We start from the raw sequence: 27,436 nt of genomic DNA on the forward strand, positions 1-27,436 counted from the left end.
GGGTTGCATGGCGGGCTGCACGAACAGCCAAAGGGGTTGCAGCGGGGTGCAGAAACTGGAGGGTAGTTCTGGCTGTAGTAGGTGGGATGGGGGATGCCGAGTAGGGGTTGTGCGCAGTGCAGCATGCGCCCTGGCGACCGGCTCGCAGCAACACACATCGTATCTCGCGTTCGTGTGTGCGATAGCTTCTCACGTGTGTTCCTTCGCGGCGCGGCGCGGAGGCAAGAAAAGTGGGGCTTGGGGGTGGAAGATCGAGAAAGGGGCTCTCGCGTGATGCGACGGGGGGAATACCTTGACGGGCACGTCGAAACCAACATGGCCACCAGTTCGAAAGACCGCTACATTCCGTACATAAATTAACCCTCCGAAGCGATGCAGGCAGACGACGCGCGCGCTTCAGTCCGATTCTTTTGTTTCGCTCTAATAAAGTATCTGTGTCACGATGGAATTCGATTGCCGCCGCTCTCATCCCTTTGATCCGTCGCTCCTTTAATTCCCGTCTCCTTTCAATTACGCTTTACGACTCGCTTCCCGACAGAAATTCGAAAAAGGACATTCCTCTATTCAGCGTAACCGTTTCCGAATATCCTGCCGGAGTCGTTCGCTTCTTCTATTATATACTTAAATCATTCTGTCGCATTCGATTTCCTGGAAACTGAATTCTAACGTCGTTCTCTGCCAATGGTTTTATATACTCGTCTAGCTGACTTATTAACTTCAAATTGATCAAGTATTAGTGGTGTTCGAAGAAGGTAAGAAACGAGATGTTCCGAAATATACGGAAGAAGAGTTTATTCTCTGGCGAGCAGAGGAAACAACTCGTTCCAGAACAGTTCGTTCTAGTTTTCGCGACGGTGATCGAACCCGGCTGGTTCTTTGCTCGCGGTTCGAGACGATTGTTTGTTTGTTTGTTTGTTTGCCCGGGGATGGTTTATCGGAGGCGGTAACGAGACGCAGTTTAAGCGATGGCCTCCGATAATGGAGCCTGGGACCCCGTGCTCGTCCCGAATGTAAAAGTAATACGCCTAGCGAGACGGAAATCATCGTTTCTCTTCGAACGCGATTTAAGTGATAAATGGCATCGTTGCGAGACGAACCCGGAACGGATGCGTTTCCGTTCTGCGGCTCTTTTCCAGCGAATTGAAAATTCTCCTGGTACCTTGGAGTTGAGTGGGTCGAACATCCCCGTGACGATCTTTTCAACATCCAATTTGACGTTTCCTTATACCTTCTATTTTACCAATTTCGACGGGAGAACATCTTTCACTAATTTCTTTCACACAGAATATATCCTATATATATATATATATTATATACCGTTTAATTGAAATAACAAGATCGGAGCAATTTTACGCACCACAAGATAAACAATTTTCGCATAAAATTTACAAATTATCCATCGTTCGATCAATTTCGACTGTACGAGAGAAACGTATAATTTACGATCTGTAGACCATCGATGTACTACAATGCAGAATCCACGTTAACTGTATCAATTTAACCACACAGTAAGAAGCCTGATCAACTCGATTAATATCGATCGTTCCATTTTTCAACGATTAAACATCAATCGCACGCACGTACCGATCAAATGATAATGTGGCCAAAGTCTCAAGCTACGCGAGCATCAAGATTCTTCGCCAACTTCGGCATCACGAGCCACCCTCCTTATCCACTTTCTCTCCACGAACAAGGATCCTCTCTTTCGCTTAACAACCCTCGGCGATCAATGGCCATCGTATCCACCGCGAAATCCTCCACTTGTTATATTATTGTCAATCGGTACGAAGCATTCGGACGAGGCTGGCCAGGCTATAATATATGTACCGTACGCTAACCCACGGCCCATTCTTCCGCAAGGGGAACGAGTCTCGCAAATAACAGATGGGTCACATGGGCAGGTAATACCGTAGTTCCTCTCGAGTGGTATCAGCTTTTGAGGTTGCTTCGAATCCACACAGAGACATACACGCGCGAGAAACCACACGAGAATTCACATATACGCGCGAGTATACATACGTGCACAAAGGGACACGTGGACGCGAAGAACACGTACACGCGTGGAAAAGAAGTGGCCAGGAAGGACGTGACTCCGGCGACGTTCCGGAGATGCTGTTTCACGTGGTTGCATAAAAGTGCAACGGGAATCGGGGCTGGGGAAACAGGGCGAGACAGTAGTCGCCTGCTACCTCTAATATCCTCTAACGGTGCATCCCCAAATTACCATTGTGCCATTCACATGCAGAATACCTTCACACTCCCGGATTCCACCCCTTTCTTTCTGTCTTTTCGGCTCTCGCCTAAGTAGCAGGATGATGGGAGCCACGACCTGTGCGCCTTTTCATCCGTCTGTGGGTTACGCGGCCGTTTTTTTCATTTCTTTCTCTTCTATTCTTTATTTCTCCCTTCTTTTCTTATCTCGCCCCTTTCGCCGCCGACAGTGATTATTTGTGTTTTGGTTTTTCTGGGTGGAGCGGAAGAGGAGTTTCTCGGAATGCTTCCTCGGAGCTTGGTTTACGATTACCCGTATCGAGAACCGGAGAACACGAGAACTTGTTTCCTCGTCGCGGCCGAGGGTAGTAGGTTTACCGTTGTTGCACGAGAAGTCGGTGTTTCCTGTGTGTGTGGAGATGATCGCGCGTTTCCCAAGCGAACGTTCAGATTAGCGGTGTTAGGTAGGAATTTGTGAATTTAATCTGACACTTATTTCCTTGCTGAGCGAACATTAGACACTTCTCGAGAATGTCACGGGATCTCGATCATGAGAACGGCGACTGACCGAAACTCGGAGAATGGTTCTTTGTAAGAGAAACTGGGAAATAAGAAAAGAAATCTGTTTTCTCGTTCTTTTCAATGTCAATATGTATAAAGTGGTTCATAATAAAAATTCTAAACAGTAAAATAATATCTGGCTAACATAACAACTAGTTTATCATTGCACCATAAATAAACCTCTGAACCTCGTCAAACCGTGAAACTCGAATAAAAGAAGAAATAGCGTGGGAGAGAATATAAAAGGAAGTTGCTTTGAATTTCCTTCGACGATTAGAATGCTAAAAAGCAGAAAGAAAAGATAGTACCAACCAGGTGAGAAAGATCTGAATGAATTAGCCAAAAGTTTTCAAACGCAGGCACAACACCATCAAACTCGAAGCAAATCTAAAGCAACTTAATTATACTTGTACGTTCTGGTTCTCCATCAAATGCTCGAGGATCGAGCGAAAAATGTTTCAACAGCCACAAAGAAGGTGAGGAACACGAGGTATAACGATAATCTTGGTCTGATCGCTGGCAAGAAGCCACGTAGATTCTCAAGAGCAGCGAGCAGTCTGCTGATAAGACGCAAAATCCAAGGTTAACGGAAAGGGATGGCGGGGTGTATGACGATGTCGGGGTGCAAGGTGAAAATTAAAGAAGCGCTAAGTCGGCCGCTAAACTGAAGAACCACTTGTTGAGCAGCTTGTGGCGGCGGCACGTTGGTTACAGCTCGGAGGGGTTGGAAAGGGAGACGACGGGGTGGCAGGGGTGGTCCAGCTTCCACGGAGGCGGCAGGACGCGGATATGCAGATGAGGGGTGGCCACCCCCGTGTAACTAACTTCTAACTTTCGTGCAAAGGCCAAGCCAACAGCCTTCCACGTTGGTTTTATGGCCGCGATTCTACATCCTCCAACGTGCGCCCTCATCCTCCTCTAAAGAAATTAAATCTGTGCTCTGCTCAACTGTTTAGAACGACGAGACTTTTCAAGTACAGCAAGCGTAAGGGGAAGTAAAGTCGTCCGGGTACGGAGATTCTTTTCAAACTTCCCTCGAGAGCTATCCTCTTCTTTTAGGTAACGATTCGATGTCGTCTTTTTCTTAATGGAAGAGTCAGTGGAAAGCGGTGAATCGCTGTTCAAAGTTCTTTCATTTGTTTCAGTGAATCTTTTAATCGTTTTTAATCGTTATATTTGTGTTCATGATATACGTTACATACATATGTTCTGTATATTACATATCGTCTCTACTCAAGTTAACTATGAGCACCATGAACTAGAGACTCTCTTATCGTTTATCTGCTCAAGTATTTACTCACGAGACGTACCATTCGTAGATACGAATTGCATCTTAGCACGTAGAATTATTGCTCGGAGCAATTGATCTGAAATCCTCGTTTCATCCAAATATCAACTGCCTCGTCCCTTAACTTGCACGCGATCGCACGATTTTGCCTATTCTTTGGAAAATTTTGCAAAATGCGCGAGGGTAATAAAAATACGAAGAATCAATTTCATCTGCGTATTAACTATCTCACTCGTTAACTACGAAGACGCGACGTCTTCCATTACAAATCCTCGAGACGTTTCTCAAAGTGCGTAAGGCTAATTTATTCGTAGAAATATTTTGCCGCAAAGCGTCGAGAACGATAAAAGGAACGAAACCATTGGAAATCAGGTGGAGTTTGCTCGGGAGCCAACAACGTGGAATCCATTCGTCGAATCGCGGTCTCCATCGAACAACAATTTGACTTATCATCTTTCCAACCCTCTTACGCGGGGGTGAAATGCGTTGGCGATGGAAAAAGGTAGAAAACCGCGAAACAACGAGCATCTCGCGGCAGTACTTTTCCCTCTGCCGACGTTTTTCTCAGCGCTTCGTTGCCGAAAAAAAGCCGGGGGAAAGGACGCCTGGCGCCAGCACGTCGGCGTCGACGAGTCTCGACCCAGATACCCCGTCGTCGTCGTCGACGACGTCGTCTCCTCCGTGGCTCCGGCTTTTCTTATTTCTCCCTTTTGCCCACCCATCGCGAGCGCATCCTCCAACCTCGTTGGGGTAGGTTTTTCCACCCCTCTGCACCTCCACACAAACTCAACGCGCGCTTGTGTATCCACCTTCCACCCTTTTGCGTACGTCCAAGACATTCTGCGTTTGCCTTACGTGCTTTTTTTTCATTTAAACGTTTAGTTTCTTACTTAGACGATAAGTTTCGTCGGTGGTGTGCGCCGAATGTTCACCGGACATCGATGAACTTTTGTTAATTCGTAGAAACGTTTACAACAATTTGAGCGAGTCGACTTTAAGTGAAACTATCCGACTGTAAAATTTGTTCATTATATTTCGTAATTTTTGAAATGTCGTACGCTGTTGTTTTTTTTTTTTTTTTTTTTTTATTAAGTCAAACCGAATATTTGAAATTGTCATAGTGTAAATTCCTAGGTAGGATTTTTCAAACTCCATTTTGCTATTTTTTAACGAGTCCATCTCCAGCGAAATTATCTCGCTTTACAATTCCTCCGATATCGAATTTTTGAAACTTGGTTATTTTTTAATTAGCCAATCCCTAGCAAAATTATGGAATTAAGTATACTGTAAAATTGCTCCACCATGGATTTCTTCGACATTCCGCTTTACTAAATTAATTAATACGCGTTTCTAACGAGCTCGTAATTCTCAAGAATAAAATAGTGTTTTTAGAGAACGAATGCTTTCGAAGTTGAGAAATATCAGCGAGTTTTCGGAGCTTACGAAGGAAAAGTGAGCGATAAGAAATTACGATCGATCAATGGAATGCGTGAAATTCACCAAATAATAGGCGTGTGTAAATAGAAATAAAATTAAGAAACAGAAGAAATTTGAAACGAAACTGCATACGTTGATAAGAATTCCCGCGATGATTGAACAAATGTGAAAGGATCGAATGAGCTTCTCCAGCCTTTCTTGCAACCCTTTCTCCTTCGAAGATTTTTCTTCGCTGGCCCAGTTCGACCTCATTGGTTACCGTACACCCCGTTCTACCCCCATTTTACCACACGAAAAACGCCTGCGTTATTTTTTCCCCTTTTCCCCGTCCATCTTCACCCTCACGAATTCGCGGTTCTCAGAGACCAATCGCTTCTTCGATTTATGTGATTGCGAAAATTTTATAAAAATTATAGTCCAAAAAAAAAAAAAAAAAAATTCAAGAAAAATTAATCTTTTTCCAAATCGAAGAAATATCCAAGAAAAGAGTATCTCGTAAATTTTGCAAGAAGTAAACCGATGTTTCGGTATCACATTTTTACCATCGAGCTTCCCTTAAGTTGATTAAATATTTCGAAAGATATTTACGTGAATTCTATATAAAATAAAAATATAACCCACTTGATGCTAACACTGAAATATATCAACTTCTGAATAACAACGTAGTACTGTATTTCTTGCGAATAATCGAGTAAATAAATCTTCTCTTAAAGCAATACAACTGAAAAAATATAATTTAATTATAGTTTTTAAAAAAGTAAAATTACTCATCTATTTCCTGCGAATAATCCAACAGGATGAACGTTTCCGCAAATTGCATGTTCAAAAAAATATTTCGCAAATTCCACATACAAGAAGTAAAAACGTATTCCAATAGCGATAAGACTAAGAAAGAAAACAAAAATATATACAGATATAGTTTTCAATACGAATATGGTGTAGCATTTTTTTGCAGACCAAGCTTTAAGATGCACACGATGGTTGCGTGTGCACGTAACACACGTGCGCGACGCATAAAATAATAAATTAAGCTGTACGATATGATCAAGCGGGGCTACGATTGGTCGTTGTCGAGAGAGGGCCCCTTTTATTATTTCTCTCTTCTTTTTCTTTTTTTCTTCTTCTTTTTTTTTTTTATCGCGCCGTACGAATCTCTCTGCTGGCAACCATAGGGGCTGAGCATTCCGGCCATCTTGAATTGCAAATACGTGTCGGATCGGAAATAATGAAACGAAAGAAAGAGAGGAAAAAAAGATATCGCGAAGCTGCAGTTGCAAATAACTCGTATTTTATTTACATCGCCGACATTATCACGCCACAATGATTTTCTTTATTACTAAATTCGTGTAATTATATTATTCGTTTCAACCGGGTGAAACACGAACTCATCGTTCGCCTCCAACGTTTCACACTTGAATAAATAAACGCGATAAATCGCGTATAGTTTTTTAGCCGCTGTATAGTATACGCTTTTTATTTTTTCCTAACCACACGATCGAACACGCTTGCGTATTTAATATTAGCATCGTAAACTACCTCCCATATTCTAATTTAAATGTCAATAATTTAATAAGCGTAATCCAATGAATAGTCGATTATGTTGACGAGACGTAAACAAAGCAGGATAAGACTAGAATCGCAATGCGCGCCACATACTCGAACCAAAGAGAAGAAGAAAATAGAAAAAGGAAAATAGAGCGATAAAAAGCGATCGTCGGACGGATAAAAAGCGACTATGGCCTGTAAGATGTAATCAAAGTCCACTAAATTACACGCGAGTCTACTTTCGATCAATCAAACGGACTATTAGATTAGAATGTACGTCATCGAGATAAAAAGGTGGCTGCAAGTGTCTTTGAACGAGCTAACGACATTGTTTTCCGTGTTTAAGTTCTTGGCCATTTTTCCAACGAATCCCTCCTGCGTTTCAGATTGCACGAGAAAATTACGCGACCCTCGTTGTCGCCATTTGCCATCGCTGAAAATCCAATTCGAAGACCCGATTGATCGATGTCAACGTTCCTCGATAATTCGATCATTGTTCCAAAATACTCCAATCGTACGGAGAATCGAAATTTTCAATGTGTGTGTATTACACAAAAGTAGAAATAAAGATCACTTGAGAAAAGAATAAGAAAGAAAAATACTGTGAAATTTGTCTTCAAGTTAGAGACGATAAGGAGATTTTGATAATAGAACGGTAAATGTGCGGGTGTATGTTCGACTTGCAACTTTTCATATTTACAAACACCTTGAAAAATAAGAATGAAAGTGTCCTAACAAGGAGATGGCAAGAACTGCGAAATCTCCAACGAGTTGGCTGTACGAGCATTCGATGCTTTACGTCGATGGCAAAGCGGCTCCAAAAGAATTCGAGCGCATGGCCCCTCGCTTCCGACGAATTAATCGAGAAATTACGTTCTTGGCGCACTAGTTTCCCATGTTTTCGGCGCTTTTATTACAATCTCCAGCCGTAGAAACATACAGAAGCGCCATTAGCAAACAAGAATAATCAAAATTTTATCAAAAGAAATTGTGAAACTTGGATATTTAAAAATCAAAATGTATCAGCGTGAAAAAAGTTTATAAAAGACACGTTCAGTTCCTGAAAACCATGGGCCGTGCGCTGAAATTCTTTCGATGCTGTTTCACCAGCAACTTAAAGCATCGAACGTACGTACGATCAACTTATTCGAGATTTCGCAGTCTTTGCCACCCTTTTCGCAAAATTTCTCCAAGTTACGCCCGACAACAAGACTTTAACAATTTTTCCATCTTCGTAAGCAAAGATATGCTACAAAATAAAAATGAAAATTGCCAAAATTTCTCGAAGCCAAGAAGACTTTAATGGCGCACTGGCCAATGATCGATTGAAAAATTCCGATTTCATGCACTTTATGGGAAAATTCGAGGCATTTGGAGAGAGTAGGAGCTAGCACGGACGATGCTTTCAATTTATAAAATTAAGTCCCGGCTGAGGAGAAACAAGGGGTTCGGAAACGTGCGCGGAAGTCGATCGATGGAATCCCATGTTTTGAATCGAGGATACACGGTAAAGTGGATTGCTTCTCGGGATCTCTCAGCCTTGTGTCTCAATAAACCGTCTCCTTATTGCAACACCGTACGCCAGAAACCTCGATCCTCGTGATTCATATTAATCGGCTTAGCCGATTACCCTTCTGATAAGACGAACTTGAATTCCTCGATAAGATCGATCTGGTTGAGAAGTCTGGAAACAGGCGAGTTCTCTCGGAGCCTGATTAAATCATTTCGCTTAAGAATTCCGATCCAAGATCGATTATTACACGATGCGTTTAATTCTCGGCAGATTCGTTCGCAGGGAACAATGAAAGTTTAAATTCAGAGACTCGAAGGAAGCGTGCCTTAATCCTCTTAAAAGCGTATCTCGTTGAACGAGTCTGTTCAAGACAGTGCAGAGCAAGTCAATTAACCAGGATAACGAAATTAACGGCCCTCACGGTGTGATTATTTCTCAAACAGAAGCGCGATATTCTACACCTCCTCTGCTGGAACACGGAATTACAAAACTCTTTCCCCAGCCATCGATTCTCGTGTCTTTGGCAAGTAGATTTCCACCTTCCAGAAACATACTGGCACATGTACATGCGTGTGATTGATGTTTCTTTAACGTAGATGAGATCAATGATTAATAAATATTTCTGAATATGTGCAAATGTTTACGGGTATAGAGAATCTCAACGACCGAATTTTCTTATTAAAAAAAAAAAAAAAAAAAAAGAAGAAGGAAAAGAGAAAAGAGGAAACTAAATATCTTTTATTGATTTTGATAACTTGGCCTTCTAAAAAAGTCTTAGTATTACGTATATATATAACACACTGGGTACACATAGTATATTTTTCCGAGAGATAGAAAATAATCTAATAAATCTACCCTTAAAAACCTCGAACCAAAAATGAAGATTCTTCGTTATCGCTCTTTAGAAGAAATTCCTAATTACCACAAAAAAAAGTGTTTCAATCGACACGATAAACTTCCTACTTTTTACGCTAATATCAATTAAAAAAAAAAAAAGGAAAGTTCGTTTTCACATTGAACGATGATTCGCTTGAAAAATCGGACCGGAGGATCGACGAGGGTGAGAAGCAGGGGTAGCAGTGGCCCGGATTTCGCGGGGTAAATATGCATCCCAGGCGTGCAAGGTAAATTGTTGAAGAGTTGGGGTGTCCTTAAGCTAAGGTAAAAGGTTGTCTGGGGCGGCGTCTAGCCGTGTCTATCGATTATCCTCCATCTTCGTCTGTCTCGTCCGATCTTACCGCCCCTCTGCACGCGCCCCACCACCGAAACCCCTTCTCCACCCCCTCTGTCTCTCCTCCTTCCCTATTTTCGATCCACCATCGGCCACCCCCTTGCTCCTGACCTGTCGCAAAACCACCCACGCACTTACGCACGGCACTTCTTGCGCGATCCTTTCGTACTCCTTCGGCAACTATTGCAGATGATAAGCGAGGGTTGAAATTAATCGAAGATATCAGACAGGAGAAGAGTCAGATGAATCAAATTCCCAATTTTTTTTCTTTTTTTTTTTTTTTGTACTACGAATCAAGCTTAACCAAAATTCAGCCACAAGCTTATTAAAATGTAAACTTTTTTTTAAAATTCAGCAGGTGAAAAATTCAGTTAAACCCGGGGTAGGAAAATTGCTTTTTGAAATTTTATCCGGTTTTGGTTATGACCGGAGCGAATTCGAGGCAAATTTTAATTTCTTCCGAAAACATCTATTAAACGTTTGACTTAAAAATTGATCCTATGACGTAGTAAATATTTTAATCGGCAACTCGGAGTTTTTCCAAAGCCCAGAATGTAAAATTTATACGCGAACATAGACTCAGTTCGAACACGGAAAATGCAAAAATATACCCGCGAATGGTTAAAAAAAAATATTCCTCTTCGTGATCTATTTAGGTATGATAAAACGGTGGAGGAGTTTTGTATGCAAATCGGATAACGATAAGAATAAATAAAACAGTGATTTAGAAAAAGCTCGTAAGCTATGGAATCCAAGAGACTAATTTTTGGAATTTTTGTCTCCGTTTAACACTCGCATCACGTAAAAATTACTAAACGGATTTCGGTGGCGTTTTCTCTGTTTTATAGTTGAGTATTCGGGAAAGAGAATCGGATACGTTTCACCTGAATCCATTTTGTCGAAGTTGAAAAACAGCCTGGCATCCGAGTTGTATGCGCTGCCATGTTTGGTAAAGGTCGAGCAACGATGGCTAATTATTTACGTGGTTTGTTGCGAAATCGAATGTTTTTCGAATTTAATATTCCTTACCACGCAGCACAACTACTGAAATTAATATAAAAAATACGCAACTACTCCATTCGCAAAAATTCATCTGATTAAAAATTGCTCCATATATTCCTAGTCCGCGCGATCGATAAATACAAATAATAAAAAACATTGAAATGTTGCTTCTCTTAATAATCTTCTCTAAAACAAATGAAAAATAACATAATCAACTTATCAGCTACTTTTTTAAAGACATATACGTCTCTGAACCTACCAGATCTCTTTTTTAATTATTAAAGTCTTGCTGTTGAAATCCTCGTATTTGATCATAAAGCGATATCAAAATCGAAGGATCGACGAAGATCTCCTTGTTTGTGCGATTTATAATTACAAATTCGTTTTACAATAATAAATCATCGGAATTATACGGAGAGCGACCACACCAACTAAAAATTCATTCCTAAGTTTCTTTCGCGAGTCTTCGTCGATGGCCACGACGATACTTCCGGATACCTTGAAATTTGTAGCTGGCAAGGCTTGCAAGAGCGAAACTCGATTCGAAGAGTTCCCTTGTTGGTGGAGCTCGAAACGTTTACCTTTATACTTTGGGGGATGGACGAGAGCTACTTGCCTCTTCGGCAGTTTTAATCGAGGGAAGGTATCAATCCGTGGAAGGAGACTGTTGGTCAGCTTGTGGGTTTCGTCGAGAGAATAATCGTCGAAGGCGGCGAGTGTAATTGGCGAGTAAACTTTGAACGTGTTTAATTTTTAGTAGATTCGGTGAGACAGGTGCGAGCTTTAAAGTGGAGACGATTTAAACGCAGCTAACCCGTGGGAAAAGTTTTCGCGTACGTGTTCGATTGCACCGCAAGAAACTCGCCTTTTCTATCTAAGATTCCGCGGATGTTCGAGAAATTCTTAGCTTCATGATCGGTAATCTGCTGTAATTATATAAATAGATAGTTGCGCAAATGGAAATTCTATCGTAAACTCTCATGGAAATTTGTTCGTAAATTGAACGTAGTGAAACGAAGGAATTATACGAAAAATATGACGCAATTATTGTTTTTAATATGCTCGCTTCAGTGGAAAGAAAAATTTAATATAATTTGTGAAATGCAGCTGATCTCGGAACGTAAGAGGATTATATCGACAAACCATGCCCGCTGCTATTATCATAATCGTAATTACTATCGTCCCATTTTATTATTAATTATCTAATATAACTTTGGAAATTCCACCGTGGACATTGGAAATTTACCAACGTTGAAAGTACGCTAGCGTTTTGAAAATCTAAATCCCGCGACTTGGCGTCGAATGGAAGTTCGTCGCGATTCGACACCCCAATTGCAAGGTAATTGCGAGCGTAAACCGTAAGAAGAGCCTAAGTATCGAGAAACCAGCCGAAAGCTACGTTCGCTGCAGCTACGAATTACACCTTTACCGATTCCCTTCGATGTTCTAAAAATAAAAATTTGCAAATGAAAAACTGGCGAGATACGACAAACCTGTAAAAACACAAGCACGACTTGTGTTGAAATAAAAGTGTAATATAATTCGTGGAATCCAGTTGATGGCCGAGATGGCGTAGGAAGACCGTATCGAGGAATCAGCCCGAAAATCAAACGTATTCGAACGACAGACCGCGTGTGGGTGTTTGACAGTGTGCGAGTGACGGACAGGTCGTGACCTAGGCCGTCTTGAAGGGCAGACATTTTTTAATCGATAACCTGGCCCCGCTCCTCGTCCACCGACACCCTGCAAGGCGCACAGACGGTGAGGTAGTTATCCCTGGCTAAAGAGCAGTAGTACGGGGGAGGGGTTGAAGGGGTGAAATAGCCCGGGAGAGAATCGTGGAGGTGTACAGACGCAACTGTACTTCGCCACCCCCTCGCCGGCAGCCTAAATAAAGGCCCATCCTTAAAGCGGACCGGCTCGAAAACATTGTTAAAGGGGATGGCGCGCCGAAACTCACCGAGGTGTAATTCAACCAACAGGAAAAATAGTGCGACACGATCTTCTTGTATTATAGTAATCGAGGTAGGGTAAGATTTTATTGCAACTTTTTGGAAATTATGGAAAGTTTGCTGGTTTCTGATTAATATTACTTTTGGAAGCTTTCATCGAGTAATCACTGGTCATCGAATTTGAGATAATAGAAATTTTCAAGATTTACGATATATTTTTATTTTTGTTTTTTTTTTTGTAAATTGCGCGTAATGATAGAATTAATTAATTAGTAAGATGTTCTATATGAATTTGTGTTTTCTGTCTTTGGCTTGATACTATCGCAATTTATATCTTATGACGTCGTTGTTTTGGCAGATATTTAGCTAATTTTTATTTTCCAGATACAATACAGAGACTTAGGTTACGAGTGTTAAGAATTTTCTTCGATAGCAGGAAATGTTTTCAGAGAAATGTCTTCTCTGACATCGATACGAGCAGCCAAAGTTAGCTTGCCATTTATGATCCAGTTATTAGAAAAGTGAAACATTTTCACGCGCTTCTAATCGATGAACTGTGATTTAGTAATTTAGCTGGAAAATAATTCGTTTGATAACGTTCATGATATTTTAGTTTTCATGGAAAAGTGACTGGATACTAATAATACGAAAAATATTGAATTTTCCACGATTATCTGACTGATCGTTAAAATCCCGAGGTAATTGTTTATTTTTTCATATTAAACCGAGAAAATGGATAAAGGACGGCGGCGAAAAAGACGAGAAGCAGAAAAAGTGCATCGAGAGACGGCTGGAATATGATAAGGGGATGGAAAACTTGGGGGCACGAAACGTCAAAATATTGTTTTTCCATTCTTTTCACGAACGACGATGGCGAGACAAGGTGGCGGCGGTGTTTTCAGAAAAAATACACCCGCCTCTGCCCGCGGCTGTCGATCCTGTATTTTTTCCCCTCTGTGCCTTTTCCCGTCCTATACTTTTTCTCGTTACGAAACAGAGACACCGGCTGCTTGCAAATTTCCAAATGAAAACAACGTTCAGAAGTGAAATCGAGTCAGCTTCGCGCACACGTTGTGTCCATTTCTCTGATCATTCGTGAAAAACCTAGCCGAAGGAAAGAAAGGATTATAGGAGGCCAAGATTATTCCTTTCAAAATCCTCTCCATTTAATATCTCTGATCTCGTCTTGTTATATTTTACAAGCTAACAAGTTAACAATAACGTACAGTTTGGAAGCGAACGCAAAATTCGTAAGTAAATTCAGTTGGTTAAACGTAAATTTGTAAATTGTAGATATCGTAGATTGCTTATATTACACGTATCATATTACAAGCAATCGTTCGTGCAACAAAAGATTACAATTAATACAAATAATATAACGAAATGAAAAGCTTACGAAGAAACATTTTTACAACAGAAGTCTACGATCTACGTTTGTATCGACGCCGTACAATTTTACGCAACAAGAGTCTACCATCTACTCGTCACTTGTTCATCTAGCAACGTCGTCAATTAATAAATTATCGCGCAGGAAAAATCCTTCCAACGATGAAACAAATCACCGTGTACATTGATAAAGACGGTTACCGTATCACTTTCCAACAATAATCGGCTAGCCGCAATAAAATCAACTCATCGAGTCAACGGGTGGAAGAAGGGTGGAAAGTTCGATCGGTTCGACCGATGGAGAGACGTTTCCATCGCGATCGACAAAATAATTCATGGACTAAGTCAACCGTGGCAATACTCGCCGACTCGCTCATTCCGACTCCATTTTGCTTTCGTTCCATCTTCCTCGTGCAAGTATCAACAGAAATCATTTGACGACGGCCAATCGATAAAAGAAAAATCGGGAGAAGATACTAAATGGGTGTTAATGAACAGTGAATATCGAGTATAACAGGCAAAGTGATGGAAAGAAGGGAGGAAAAAGGCAACAGAGAAACGTCAATGACTCGTTAGTGGAAATTTTATTGATAGTTTTATTCATGGGGCGACAGTCACCTGTTGCACAAACAGAGCAACGCGAATGCACTTGCTGTTAAGCCGAAAGAGCGTTGCATTCCCGCTGGCGCATTGATTAAAAGCTCATCCTTTTCGATGGCACTTTCCCAAATTTCCCTTTAACCGAGAGGACTCTACTTAAGCGATGGTAATAGCCGTCACCGCGTTTTACCAATAAACGCTAATTTGTCCGGGATTATTCAATTTTCTGAAAACCTGTGAAGGTAAATACGACTGTTCGAATGATCGCTCGTTTTACGCTAATCTCCTCCTCTTTTTTGTTCTCTTTCTTTCTTTTTTCTCTCTTTTGTTTCAATGTGAAGCGACACATGAATTTTTAGCTGTTGGTCATCATTGTTCAGAATGGTATTTAAAATTTGTCGACGGATGAAAAAACAAGATTCGCCCGTCGCAACTTGTTGCAGGCAACAATTGCAAACGACAATAGAATTGTGGGGTGAGTAGCGAAAAAAGTTGTTTGGCCCAGCTCTCCAGCCAGAAAAATTCACAACTGGGACAAACACCGAGACAAACGTTGCCCCTCTTGACTTTTGCAAAATCGACGTTCATTTTTCCAACGCAATTGTTTTTCGAGGAAATATGCCGAAGAGAGAACTTTCAAAATATCTCTCAACTATTTTCATGGTTCTAGTAATTTTTCCAATATTAATACGTTGTTCCTTAGTCTGGAAAAAGATTCGACATTCGCACGTTTCTTCCCTTTCGCTTGCAATTTCTGTCTGTGATTCCAAAAGACGATATATCTTTTCTTCGTGCGAACGAAAGATTTTGAAAAGCGCGAAAGTTGAACCTTTTTCAGTGGAAAGTGGATTGCTAGCCAAGTAGATTTTTAAATACTTTCATAATTAGAAAATTGTTTTCTCAAGATAATTCGCGACATCTGAACCACGCGAACGAGATTCGCAATTTCTCCGCAGGATAAACGAAATTAGTTGCTCGAAGGGTGAACTGCGTTTCTTCAACCCCTATTCTAGGGGTTGGTAAACGGACCACGTTCCTCCCTGCATTATCCACCGAGGATAAGGGTGGCCACCAACTGCAGAGATTCTTGGGGGTTAACCGAATTCTTCCGCATCGTGTGGTGGTAATTTCTCGGCCGTGTTCGAAAATGTATCGCTTAAAATTCTTGTAGACACTTTCTTAACGAACCCAGCGTTTGACGAAATTTCGCAAAAAGAATTCACAGTGAGCTAAATAGCGAAAAATATTCTACGTCTATTTATAATCGATAAACATTCTGTGATATTATTTTAATATACAACAATTTTTATATTCCAACGTAACTGAAAATCAACAGTACAGTTTCTTCGACCACAAAGCATCGAAGGAAGAAGAGAAAATATAGTCGACCATCGTTTCTGCGATCGTTCGAAATATTTTGTATATTCGGGTGGCATTAAAAATTTACACTAAAATTTCATAAACCGTAAAGGAGGAGAGTCAGAGGAGATCAAAGTATACTTGGAACGACTCTAATGAATAACTGAAAGAGGCTTGAAAGCAGTAAGTGTAGTTCGTCTCACGGAGATCCCCGTGAAATTTTTCTAGCAACAGACGAGACGAGAATGTATTTATGACACTGATTACGTTACTGCATTTGTATACAATCCCGTGTAAGCGATCTTGCAACCTTTGTTCCAAAGGCGCAGACTGACCCCGAATTTAATCAACCGGCCTGCTTTCTCTGTCGTTTAAATGCACCGAGATTACAGCAATAAGCGTTAACCAACCTCAACATCTGACTATCGGCGTAAAATTGCGACATCGGTGGCGGCAGATCATCGATGCGAAATTTCGAGAAAAATAAAAAATTCTTCGATGACGATAGATTTTCTACCGCAGGACATAAAAGTATTTTTAATTAGAGCGCGATTCGAGAAAGTCATCTAAGAGTGATTCTTTATTTCTTAGAAATACAGTAACACCAAGAATTTCAATTTCTACAGAGGATGTTAAACTTTGAAAAATCATGAAAATGAAAAAAATGTTAATTCGTAAAGAGAAACACAATTGACTCTTAAACGAGTTTCTTAGAAGCCAAACGGCTCAACTCCGCATTTTGTGAACTTCTCTATTCTTGAATCACATGCACAAGTATTTTACTGAACATCTTGAAAAACAAATAATTTATTTTCACGAAGTTATTTATCCAAAAGAGATAGAGCATTCCATAAATAAATAATCGCAAATTCCATGATAAATTACAAAAAAATGGTATTTGTAATTGTCATTTTTCTGTACGTTTTAATTTATGGAGTTTATCAACGTGTTTTCTGAGAGTCTCAAGTATTGATCCTCGCGCTCAAAAGATATAACGAGGCTGGCTAAGGAAAAATAAAAGACGACGAAACATTTTGTAATTTTTACAAAAGCAACGTGTTAATATTTCAGAGTATTGTGCTGTATGCATAGGAACAGAGCACAGCTAGTAGCATCATTGGACAACCTCGACCTCCTCGACCCACTCTAGTATTCTACAGCACGTGATCACCAGGCACTCAACACCAAGCGCTGTTCAAGATGATACAACAGTACACCTGACTGACGTGAACCAGTTGACCCCTGGTTGCTTTGCATTACCATTAACCCATCGAGTGTTGCGTAGATGAATGACACCGTCTTTTCTTTTTTTCTTTTTTCTTTTTTATGTAACTGTGTGCAAATTCGTGGAACTCGCGTTCCATATCGCGACACGAACAGATTCTACCGTTGCAAAACGAAAACAGTACTATATTACGCCGTACCGTATGAATTGTATTGAAAAACGTTTAAAACATACTGAATCAAACCCGTACACACAATGGAATTAAGAAACGAAGAACCGCGTTATTAAATTGAAAACATCGTCAAAGATCGTTTCTCGGAAATTCCTTCCATCTTTCGAAGAATAATATTATCTTATATAAGCGTCCGCTTTCTAACTACCACGAGTGATATTTGCACGTGAGAAAATTCTCCGATTCCAGAACAGAAAAGACATTAGAAAGAATCGTTTCGCTAAATGCGACAAATTTTCAAAGAAACCCTTTGACACGTAAAACCAATAGATATAAGTCGTAGAAAAATTCAACAATTCCAAAGAACAGCGGCTATTTACGATTAACCGATCCGCGAGAAAACCAGAGGACAAAGAAACGCCTCTCGCGAAATTCAAAAAAATTCCCAAAGAGATCGTAAATAACCGAAACGACATGCACCGCTCTCTATACCGAGCGATTCTCGGTATTTAAAAGTCCTTTGGTTTCTAATTATCTGGCGCAAAAATCCAGACGAAATTGGTGCCAATAATACAGAGACCGCGAGACGTGTCATTAGCAATGCAACCTCTCGATCTTCGATCGAGATCGCTTATCGCGCCACGTAAATCACGACCGCTTCTTTTCAACCCTTCCTCCGCCTCCTGCGACCTCCCCTTTCCCCTTGGGCGGGGGTAATTAACGCCTGAATCTGTACATGCATCGTCCCGAACGTATTTCGAGATCAATCAGCTGCTCGCTTATTACGTTGGTTTTTTTTTTTTTTATTTCTCCTCTCACGCGTCCTCTCTCTCTCTCTCTCTCTCACTCTCTCACTCTCTCTCTCACTTCTAGCGAATTCACGTAATGGATCGTTAAAGACAGGTACGACGGTGCATTAAGTGCAATTTTGCTACTATGTAGTGGTCGGTGCACGTCGTCATTAACTGGCTTGGCAGCCGGAGAGACGACAAGGGGAGCCGGGAAACTGGCCTCCGGGGTTACGAACGCCGGTTCAATGCCGAATCGTGATTGATTGGCAACTTGTAACCTTCCTTTGCATCCTAGATTACACGCATGAAAATGACGACGAGTCGAGCGCGATTCGACGCGTGAATAACTTCCTTCTGAAGAATCGTTCTCTCCGCTACCGATGCTGACTGTACACGTATGTAAATTTCGAAGCTTTGTGAACGCGTGAAAAATTCACATGCAATATGATAGAATGGAAGAGAGTTTAGTGGAATCTAGTTAGGAATTTGTTTCGTGTGACGAATGAATCGACTTGTGTTATTTATGGAACTTCCCTATTGCACATACTCGATTATGTTTCTAAAAATATGAATCCGCAATAGTGGCGTTCCCCTGTTAAGTTGCGCTGCGCGATATACTTGCAGGAAGCTTAGTCGAAAAGATTATTTACGACGAATCGAACTTTACATGTAATTTAATGTATGTAAATTTCGAAGCTTTGTGAACGCGTGAAAAATTGACGAATGAATCGACTTGTATTATTTATGGAACTTCCCTATTGCACATTTTCGATTATGTTTCTAAAAATATGAATCCGCAGTAGTGGCGTTTCCCCTGTTAAGTTGCGCTGCGCGATATACTTGCAGGAAGCTTAGTCGAAAAGGAGATTATTTACGATGAATCGAACTTTACATGTAATTGTCGAAGAAGGAAAGAGAAGCGATCGGTAGAAAAGATGTCACTTCTCAAGCAGATTACGTCGAGCCTCGTGTATACCTAGATGAAAAACCAGTAAGAAAGTTTCATTTATTAACGCTAACCTTAGCAGACCTGGTCAATCGACCGGTTTCAAAATTTCATTTCAAATTCTACCTTCATCGTTCCTTCTTCCATTCGTCTAACTTTTTGTAAATTCTTATATTAACAAAAATCGAGAAATTTATTAAACAGATGATATTTATTTACACGATACATTACGAGCAGATTCTGAATAATCCAGTACAAAGTTCGTCCATCTATTGGGTTGGCAACTAAGTGATTGCGGATTTTGTCATTAGGTGGTAATGGAAAAATCCGCAATCGCTTAGTTGCCAACCCAATATCTAAGAAGAAAACTACAACTGTAGGACCTCGATCACTGACCCTAAATTTGGCAAGGCAAATGTTTCGTAATTAATATCCGCAATTAATAACCTAACTCGTAACTGCTGTGTTTATGATCGCGTGTAACTAGGATCTAGAAAAAACAGGTGGAGGCAATTAAAGAATCGCCGATTTGTTGCCATTAGCTGACCTATCGGCGGACGATCGTCGTTACGATCCAGCGCCGTTTGCGCCGAGATCTGTAACATCGGATCGCAGGCTTCGAATGGAAGGTAGCGGTAAAAGGTGGACGAAGATGTGAAAATAAACGAGAACAGGTCTATAATATCGGCGAGCCGAGTTATTTGCGTGTGTACGATGCAACATGCGATTTCACCGCGACACTTATTGCGAGAAAAAGGAAACGAGGGAAAAAGCGACTGTTTAATCACTCGTTTGTAGAGTGGATGATATACACTTGCAAAAATTACGCGCTTCGACGCGTTGCATCCGTGAAATGGACGTTAATTTACGGTAAAAAGGTGCGTTCAGTCGATTCGAGTAACGCAACATGAGACGCAGGATATTATTACAAAGCGAATATAGAAAGTTTCTATTTTAGAAAAATTCTAACTCGCTGTTGATCCTTCGTGGCCCGATTTATCCTATTTTTACTGCTCTAATTAATTTCGCTGCAGTGACTAAATAATACGCACGATATTTTTAAAAGAATTGTATCAAAAGTTACAAAATGTTTAGTTAACGTTCATCCGTCGTTTGTGTCAATTTTACATGTTGCGATATATGTAAATAAAAGAGGAACAATCGCTTTATTCCTCGTGCTTAACGCAAGCAAACGTGGCTGAATGACCAGAGATGAAACGAACGAAGAATAAAGTTCCCAAAAAATCTCGCAAGTTTGATAACAGTATTATAACTATTTCTTTTTTTTTTCTTCTTCTTAAATAATCAGGATAGTAATAGAAAACCTGTAGAGCCCAGGAAACGCCTAAAAACGGGATTGTTTCGTGTTTGACTGGAAAAAGAAAAAAGAAGGCTATATCGGGGCGTTCATCGTGCGATTTTTCCACCGTGCAAGCGTCTTTAAGTCGCGCCGAGTTCCGGTTTCCGGAAGAAGTGTCCCCCTTCTGTCCGCTCCGAACCTTCGGAATCCTTTTCCAGAAATTCCCCGGGATGGAAACGCGTCCCCCGGAGCACGCAGCCAGAGATTTAGGGGAGAATCCGTGGATTAATGGCATCCCCTATGGCATAAACGACTGCGGCTTTTCCTCTCGAATTCGCGAACCAAGATCGGACAGCTGATATAATTTGTCCATTCTCTTTCCTCGCTCTGACCAATATTCCTCCTTTGTTTCTTTCTCTCTCCTTTTCTCTTTCTTTGTTTAAAAATGGTACTCGACTCGTATCCATCTTCGCAAGAAATATCTCACAAACTCGAAGAATTGTAATAAAAAATATTCGGGAATTCTTCTTTTCTGATCAAAAATGAACTTGCGTTGCATTAACTTTCACACAGGAAGCATCAACGATCTTGAAAAATCCGTATTTTTATACTCCAAATTAGACGAAATTATCGATATCCTACGTATGACATCGTATTTGCATCGGAGTGCTTCAAATTAGAAGATTTCTAAAACGGGACACTTGGTGCTAAAATACTTCAAGCTTGGACCACTTCAAAGGGGATACGGTTCAAGCAGACACGTCGTTTCCAGGCCCCAGAAACGCTACGCTTCGGAAAAAATCCAAGAAGATCCAACAAGAACACCAACATCGTAGGTTCGCCTGTTTTTCCCTGAATCAAACTGTTCGGATGAAGCAAAAGATGAACGCTGGAAATTGGCGAGACGCGTAACAGGGTAGGTCAACCCTCTGGAGCAAAAGACGTCGGCAAAGGCAGCCGTCTGGCCGACCAGCCAGAACGGAAATCGCGTCCGGTCAAACGGTGCCGTCCACCCGCGGTCCCGGCGGGAAAATATTTTCTGTTTTTACGTGAGGGGTCCCTCGCGAGAGTCCCCGTTAAAGAACGGAGGTGGGGTGGCCGTGGCGGCCGAAGAGAAGCTGAAGCCGACGCTCAAAATTCCGCGGCGGTGCCTTTTGTCCCCGCGATGCCTCGCCTTCTCCCTTTTTGCCACGGTTAGACGAGCAGAAGCGGTCTGCCCTTTCTTCTTCGTCTTCCTCTTCGTCCTCTGCTTCGTCTCTCGGTAGTCCTCCGGCGAGCTAAAGGCATCGCGGATGACGAGAGAGAAGGATAGTGAAACGGAGAGAAGAAGAGGAAGAAGAAGGGGACCAAGGGCCCAGAAACTCTTCTCATCTTCGTTCGACTCGCATCGAGAGGATACTCGTTCCGATTGACTAGCACGCGCGCGGATTCGCCTTGAGACCAGGTCCGGGCATCAATCTCTCGTCAAACCTCGTCGACTAGTCGTAGAAATGCCGACACAATGCCCGTTCGTCGATCGTTCCGCGGTGTCTCTTTCTCTCGTCCGATGGCCCCTTCTGCATCATCCTGTCCCTCACCGCGTTTCTCTCTTTCTCTTGGAATTTCGTTTCGACCAGCTTCTTGCTCTATTTCTATTTTCTGGCTACCCCACCGCTTTTCTGTGTCCGTTGAATTCTTTGGAGGTTTTTTCTTTTTTTTTTTTTTTTTTTTTATCAGGCGAGTCAGGATGAATTTTAGAAGAGAAAGACTTTCGAGGGCATTTTTCCATTCGAGACTTTCGATCGTGAAGCTTGGGATTCGGATCGGGAAACTTGGAATCTTTGCACTGTGGCACTTTCCAACGTCTACACCTTCGAATTACTGGAGCTTCGAATCCTTGCATCTTAAAATTTCTTTCTCAATCTTTGAATCTCTGGATATTACAATCTTTCAAGCATTCCATGTTTACACCTTACAATTCCTCCAGCATTTCATCTTTAGACTTGTCAATCTCTGGATCTTTGAATCTTTCGATCTTCGAATCCCTCGATATTTGAACCTATAAATTTCCTGATAATTTTTACTCCCAGAAATTCCACGCTGAGAGACTCCAAAGTTCCTGTTCTTTTTTCCCCCCTCAAGATCAAGATATTTACGAGAGTAAGATAATTCACAGTTTTGTGGTTTACGAGGTCCGTAATTCGGCTTGCTGGGAAATCGCAGAGTGGACGAGAGGACGTTACGCAAAAGTCGAAACGAGCGGAACAGGAAGCAGTGGACAACGCGGTCGAGCAAACATCGCGTCGGCGAAAGGATAATGAGCCAGTCGAACGAGGATCGGGGCCCGATTCGTGGGCCAGCACGAAATCTTTTCACGCCCGAAAATTATAACGGCGCTTCCGCCACGCGCGAATTCGTGCCATTGTTGCCCGCTACGAAAAAAAGAAACAAATATCGCGAGCATATACGGGGTGTTGGTAAAAACTGGACACGCTTTATCGAGCGATGTGCCTTTAGCGCGAGCCATAAAAAGCTTTTTTATTACCGAAACGACGGGATTTTTGTCCTTCATGGTGAATTATGCCTGCCTCGTGTTAAATTATTGATCGATAATGTTTAAGTACAGCTACGTAGTATATAACGCTTTATTCACCGTGCGATTAATCAAATATTTGAGATCGATTTCTTTACAATTACCAGAGATTCGAAATTGATTGGAAATTCAGTTCCCTTCGTTCCATTCGGTCCCGTAACTTTAATTTTACTTTGTGCTAAATATTTTATACGTCATTTCATATATATTATATATATATTTCATATTATTTTGTCCTGCAATAAGATTTCAAATTTGTAATCTCTGCTTATTAGTGAAACTTTTGACGAACGAGAGACGATGTTTCGAATACTTTCCGAATAAACGTGGAATGAAAAATTTAGAACTTTGATCAACACCCTATATGCATGTGTGTGTATATGTACACGCAATAATTGCAGGCATCGAGGCGAATCGGACGAGCTCGAGGATATTAGGCCGCAATTTTCGTCGGATGGAAGAGGGCCCACGCTCGTCGTCACAGCTTTTTCATAAATCACCTTCACGCTACGCCACTACCGTCTGAATTTCGACCGGTTTCCTGGACTTTCGATAATCGAATAAAATAACAGCAATCTACCGTACAGATATTCGTCCTCGGGTTATACGCAGAGAAATTTTTACGTCGACGTCTCTCTCCTCGCTACTTCCATTGACTCTCACACGATCTATGCAGAGGAATTCTGTTACGTTACTATAATTACCACGGATTTCTTCATCTCGAAGGACTGCCAGAAAATGTCTAACCTTTCTACCTTTGAATCTCATCAACTTACAATCAAAAATATTCTTATTGTTATCTTAATATTCGTTTTATCGTGTTTCACGTTGAACGAGTGCGAGAAATACCGAAATGAAAAATACTCTTGTAGATTACTCATATTTTTCTAAACCTCAAGTTTTTTGAGAATGCCTTGTAATTGTACGATTAAAAATATCTACAACTATAACGAATTAATTTCGGTATTCTGCTAATCAGACGAGGCTCCGCGACGACCGCGTGTCAACGTACCTGTGGCCGATTGCAATTTATCGGGGCCCGCTTCAAAGTGCAAGATTAAATTCGCCGCGAGTTCGCTTTTGCACTTTGGAGCTCAATAATTCACGTTTGCGTCATCCACGCCGATATATTTCCGGCTTATCGACGAATTCGAGACACGACTCCTATATCATCCAGTCTACTCTTCTCTCCTCGTATCGCCGAGAGGCAAAATTCCACAAAACACTCATTAAAACCAACTACAGATATATAATTTATATCAAAACTACTGCTAATTAAACGAATGATTTCATCTGCGTATCTACGAAATTTTTATGAAATTGCTCGTTCGTCGAAAAATCTGTCAATTCTTAATGGTAAAAACGAAACGTACAGCACCAAGCAGAAAATGTCTATCTTTTATGATTTTCTGATATACATTCATGTGGATGATTTTATTTTCCCAACGTTTAATTAGAGTACAGGCTTCGCGTTACAAATACCGCGAGATTAAAATACGCAGATCTTTGATACGAAAATCTTTCTCCAGAGAATATTCGGTTAATTCGCTGAAGAGTATGCGTTCGTGTCGCAATGGAATTTTCAACGACGATCGAGATTGCGCCAGTTATTAGATACGAAGCTGTTGAACTATGTGCGATGAAAATGTTCGCTCCTGCAATTTCAAATACGCAGAATAATATACTCGTGAAGGATTTGCACGAGTGTTGCGGTATATTGGCAGCGAGCGAGAGCAAACTATCGATCTGACAGTGACAACCGGCGTCTATTTGGTTCCTACAGTCGGTGATCGAAAGCAGAAACACCCAGTATAGTCTGGAAACCGACAAAAGTTTCGTAAGGAGCTAATAGCTCGCGGTGAGCCTCGGACACGCGTGTTTCCGTGTGCGTATACGGACCGTCGTGTAACTCGGCGGGCTAATGATGATGACACTCTTATTTCTCGGGGAGGACGCGGGTCATTTTTCAAAGGGCAGCCAGGGAGAGAGCTTCTGAACGCGAAGAAGGTGGAGAAGCAACGGCGAACCCGGGGAGGAAACAAGAACAAGAAGACGAACACGACGACGACGACGACGACAACGACGAAGATGAAGAAGAAGAAGAAGAAGAAGAAGAAGAAGAAGAAGAAGAAGAGGTTCTCTCCGCACGCAGAAGCTAATGTCCGGAACGACTCCTAAACCATTAGACGGAGAGAAGAAGGGAGGAGGATTGCCCTTTTCCTCATTTCAGTTCGCCACTCTGTGTCTCTTCGCTCCTCTCCTCTCCCGGCCACCTTTCAAGATGGACAGAGACGCTCTCAAACAGAGAATCCAGGGTAAAGAAACTTGGAAATACACGGAGAACTCTCGATCGAAGTGGAGTTCGTGTTCATTACGAACGTATACAGCTTTTCTTTTTTTTCTTCTTCCTTTTTTACGTTGGAAGTTTCAAAAGTACTGGATTAATCTGTCAGAAGTCTGTCTTCGTTTTAAGAAATTTATAAAATAAATACAGCAGAGATAGCAGCGTTTCCATCATTTCCCCGGTGGAACGTTGATTTGCTGTATTTTTCGTGTTGATAATCACATCGCCAGATCTGACGATCCTACCTCTCATTTAATTATATTACTCTGGTTTTTTCAATGTTTCATCGTCAGTTTCTCCGACGTTCTAATTTTTTAAACTTCTCAGCAATTCAATCAAAAATTAGGGCTTAACGTTACGTTGACGAAACATTTTATAATTCTTCCTCTCCGGTCAATTTAGCCTGTCGTATTCTATTTCGAAACGTTCTATTCGTGAAAGAGAATTCTCAAGAGAATTTTCGTTACAATGCCGATAAAATTGGAAAATAATTTTATACAACACGTAGCTACGTAAAAGCCACACGCACGTAAAATCTTTCAGTGACAAATATCCAAGAACATTCTGCCGAGCTAGCGCATATAAAACGTATATACGCGATTAATTACGGAAAAGTTGGAGCAGACAGAAGAAGGGAAGAAGCGCGTTGAATACTATTCGACTTTTTGGATCCGGATCGTTCCAATCGAACGATACTCGTATCGTTTCGAGACGATAATTTTTTCCAGGGGATTGCACCATTTTTTTCACTCGTCAATGAATACATCGATAAGGATGTTTCGTCTAAAATGACTGGTCGCGAGGAATGGATCTGTACGAACGATAACGGATGATAACGAGAGGGGGCCTGTCCCTCTGCTCGGTCAGAGTTTAAGTAACCGTCTTTCGATTAATTATTCACCATACGTAGCCGTTTAATTCGATTCCTCTGGTTTTACCGTGACCCCGGCGGTTCGTAAACATTGTCAATTATTTAAATAACTATCCTCTGCACGCTCACTTCGTCCCTAATTGGCCGTGTCTTTGTCCATTTTACGACTTCCCTCTCTCATGGTCGTTTCGACTTCCACTTCAACTTCCACGTTTAACCCTGTCCTTTATCGTTACCTCGAGATTCGTTTTCAGATCGTTCGCCTCATTTTCTCTTTCTCTCTTTATTAATCTTTTCAAAGACACTCGAGTTTAATGGAGAAATTTACTGTGCGCGAGATTACAAATTTTGGTAATAAAAGAGCTATTAATACATTTCTCTATGAATCCAGCGAGCAAAATTTCTGAGGGAGGGCTATCTTAACGACCGAATTTTCAAACTTTGATTTAGATTCAATGAGAAACTCTCGTGCCACACTCGCGTGGAACTAATTGAAAACGTCCGGAGATTTGACGTGAATTGAAACTGATGGAATAAAAGTCAAGAGGTTCTTTTCGTGATAAAAAAAAGCTACAAAAGTGACATTCTTCGACGAAGTGAGGAGGTAAAGTTTCAAAAGGACGACTCTCGCGTTCCAATTCCTAAACATCCGTCCCAATTCGATCACAAGTTCTAAACACCGTAGCCTATTTTCAGATAAAAAATCAAGGACAGATATAATAAAAATGTTAATCTGCTGCGTACGTCCAGAAAAAGGTTATCAAAGTGGCCTTTTTCTATGATGCAAGCAGCCAAAGTATCGCGAGACTTCGATTACAAACGAACGCACCTTCTCGTAGAATTAATCCGAGATACCGAACGAGCAACGAATCTTCGAGCAAAGAATCGGGAGGTTCTAGACGCGGTGTCGCGCTATAATCCTTCCACCTGTCCTATTGTTGTAAATTCCGCGCGAGGCGTAACAACGTGTTGCGGCCAGAACCGGGCAAAAATGAAACGCGGCCAGCGTGAAAGTCTTTTTCGGGCGCAGCTGCAGCCCCGAGAAAGGGAGAGAGGGACTATGGCTACAGGAGCCATAATAAATCTCCATTAGCTGCCGAAATTCGGCGTACGTGCGTTTTGCCCAATTA

The 27,436-nt window shown here is 41.3% G+C and overlaps 1 protein-coding gene across 1 annotated transcript in view; it reads right to left on the bottom strand.

Moving 5' to 3' along the window:
* Positions 1–27,436, bottom strand: part of LOC126873529 (zinc finger protein rotund-like) — a 245,940-nt gene that overhangs the window by 174,149 nt on the left and 44,355 nt on the right. The gene's annotated exons all lie outside the window — the stretch shown is intronic.

The sequence above is a fragment of the Bombus huntii genome, chromosome 14 (assembly GCF_024542735.1).
Source record: "Bombus huntii isolate Logan2020A chromosome 14, iyBomHunt1.1, whole genome shotgun sequence".
NCBI lineage: Eukaryota > Metazoa > Arthropoda > Insecta > Hymenoptera > Apidae > Bombus > Bombus huntii.